Source organism: Hibiscus syriacus, unplaced genomic scaffold (genome assembly GCF_006381635.1).
Source record: "Hibiscus syriacus cultivar Baekdansim isolate YM2019G1 unplaced genomic scaffold, ASM638163v2 tig00111582_pilon, whole genome shotgun sequence".
NCBI lineage: Eukaryota > Viridiplantae > Streptophyta > Magnoliopsida > Malvales > Malvaceae > Hibiscus > Hibiscus syriacus.
Genome location: NW_024063126.1, coordinates 519,934 through 523,199, shown reverse-complemented (window position 1 = coordinate 523,199; position 3,266 = coordinate 519,934).

Sequence of the window (3,266 nt, the reverse complement as noted above, 5' to 3'; positions counted from 1 at the left end):
GGGAGATCGTCCAGTGTTCAACTTTGAGAGAGAGTTCCTCCGATTGAGCCATTGCGCTCTAGAGTTGGTTTTTGACTGAATCATTGAGGTGTAAAATACTCCTAGAGGGGCTTCATATCAACATCCTTGAGCAGTTGGCTATCAACCATCTTAGAGTGTTTTCATATTTGAGACGATAGACTAAGGTTGTAAAAAGGGTGTAGAGCATGAGGAAGAGCTTGTTGGGCGAATCAGGTAGTCCAAGTATGAAGACTTGTGTATCAATGGACCCATCTCAGTTGGTGGCCAAGAGGGCCAAATATTTGCGCGAGAAGAGGAGAGTGACGTCAGCTTTATCACTCTAATCGAGTCAAAGTTAAGATGTAAGATCTCATATGAAACCATCAACTTCGTAGTCCATACCGGGGTTTGGGAACTCCAATAGAGTTTTAGGGTATTCAAAGTGCAAGTAATATGGAAAGAAGAATCGGGGAAGGTGCTTTATACTTTCTAGAAAGTACTACAGGTGTGGGTCCTTGCAGCATGTGGCGAGAGATTGTCCTAGTTCAGATGAGATGACAGGTATGTTTTTAGCTACCTTAGTTTTTCACGATGTTTCAGTAGATGCAACTGCATACATTCTTTTGCGGTGTCAATAGATCTAGTAGGAAGCGTATTTGGGTATAGAATCCAAGAATGAGGATTCAAGTGGCTATGTGTCGACCTTAATAGGTAAACCTTAGATATTCTTCGAAAACTTGAGTTAAGCTTAGTAGTCGATCAAAAAGGAAGTTGTCAGTACGAGTGATACTTGGCAATTAGATTTGCACAATATAAACATAGAGATTGATGTTAGGAAGTTGAGAATTATTATCATATCTTCAATAGTCAGTATTGAGACAGTGTTTGTAAGTGTCGTAAGACCTAAGGGTGTAGCATGTTGAGTTACATATGTTAAACAGGTAAAGAAGTATGCGAGTCATATAGTGAGTTAACTCAATCGAGCAAGGTTAGCCAAAGAAGGATTTATTTATAGTAGTTGAGTCGTAGAATAGATTTATCCTTGCAAAACGTTCTAATTATGCAGTGTTAGGAAAACTATAATAAGACTTGATTTTTTTTACTTTTCTTGAAAGTTGTTACTAAGGATCGATGCAGTAATCACCTTATAAAATGATAGGTTATATTTATTTTGTGAGTTGTTGGGATACAGGTCTTGTTGCAAGGACTTTTTCAGTGAGGAGAAAATTGATATGAGTCTAGGTGCTTCGAGTTTTCTAAGTATTTAACTCAAGGACGTGTTGTTGTTTAGAATGAGTAAATTTCAAGGATGAAATTTCTTTCAAGGAGGGGAGAGTTGTAACACCCCAAATTTCAGGTTAGTAGTTTTGATTTTACCCAAGAGATAAGTGGACCCCGTAAAAAAATTTAAATTAAGTTGTTGAGCTTATTTGGGTTGGACTTGGGTCCAATTCGCCATAGGAAGGTGATTTTTGAATTATGGAAAGATGATGGAGGAATTATAATGCAAAATTTCCATTTTTAAAAAATGAAGGCTTTTATACCTTCATCTCCATTTTTCTCTCCATTTCTTATTTTCTTCACATTTTTTTCTTCTCCAAATTATATAGCAAAGGTAAGGTCTTGGGTCAAATTTTTTATTTAAATTCATCCAAAATCCCTCTAGTATCATTTTATTGAATCAAAGTATTGGTTTAATCCTAGCTAAAGAAAAGTGGGGGTTTTCATCCAAATCATCAAAGAAAGAATTTTGGCTATCCAAAGAGCTTCATTTCAGGATCCAAACATCAATGTAGTGTATTTATAATCCTATGGAATATTAAATTTCATAAATTTCAAGTATTTTCTAGGATTTGAGTATTTAAGCATTTTAGAGTTTATATTTAATGTTATGATCAAAGGACGTTTTAGAGGTTAAAAAGATGTTTTTATGACACATTCAGACCCTAATTAGCTCCCTAAGGATTTAACACATGTTTATAAACCAAAATATGGCTTTTAGGGTGCTTTTTGGGTAATTTCCTAAACCTAAATAACTATTTCAGGGTTCAAGTATCGATATTGGGATGAACAATATCGATACTGGATAAATTTGGGGGAAAATTACAAAATTCAGGCTGGGACTATCGTAATGCCAGGGAGTATTGATACTGCCCTTCCAATATCGATACTCAGGGGTGCACTATCGATATTGGGTCTCAAAATTTTGAAACAAAATTTATTTTTAGTATCGATACTCATAGGGGTATCGACACTTGACCCTATGTATTGATATTGCAAGTAGAGTATCGACACTATTCACTTTAGATGGTCAGTTTTGACTTGTTTAAGGCCAGTAAGAGGTAAGGATGATCTGTAATAGTAAAACTTAGTACATGAGGGACATAAACAACCTAACATGCCTAGAATCACTCATAGGAGTGAGTTACAATGAGTGTAACCATATTAAGTGTATTACGTCGAAATAACTTCAATCGAGGATGTATACAAATTGTTGAGGACGAGGATGATTGTAGAGGATGTACCGAAAAGTGGTACATAGAATAAGTCAAAATCATAAATAGTGGAAAACATGAGCTTTGAGAACGTCAGTGAACCCAAGAGGGATAAGTTATCCCTTTTAGTTCAAAGGATATTGAAAAGGACATTGTTAAAAGTGGCTAGAGCGTCTCTTCTCAGATTTGAACCCAAATCAGGTATCAAGCTAATGAATAGTACATTCACGATCCGCAAACTCAGTAATTATCGTAGAATCACGAAATGCGTAAAGACTTCTCTAGAATCACAGTGACTAAAGTGTCCTTAAGTAACTAACGACCCGAATAGAGTAACGTAGTAACTAGAGCCAAAATAGACTAATAAGCCTTCGTATAATGTTCTAGATAAGAGAAAGGGCGAGATAGCGGTTAGTGAGAGGATGACCTCACTTTAGTGAGTCCAGCTATGCTAGGGTATACCCAGGTTACCTTAGTTACCATAGTGGGGCATTAACAGTGCGCAAGGCACTTTAAGAGATAGCTAGGGCACGAGGCTCAAACACTCACGAGGAGGGTTAGCAATGTCAGTGTTGTATGGCATTTGGGTCTTAGATATGCATATCTAGTTGCGTCAATCCAATACTGCTGTTATTAGAAAATCTTGGTTTGACATTGTGTGACATCAATTTAACGCTATAGTTGAGTGGGAGTATCCGATACTGTGTGATACCAGGATTCCTTGTCGATATTCTACCTGATGCTATGTAATACTAAGAGATAATCCAGTAG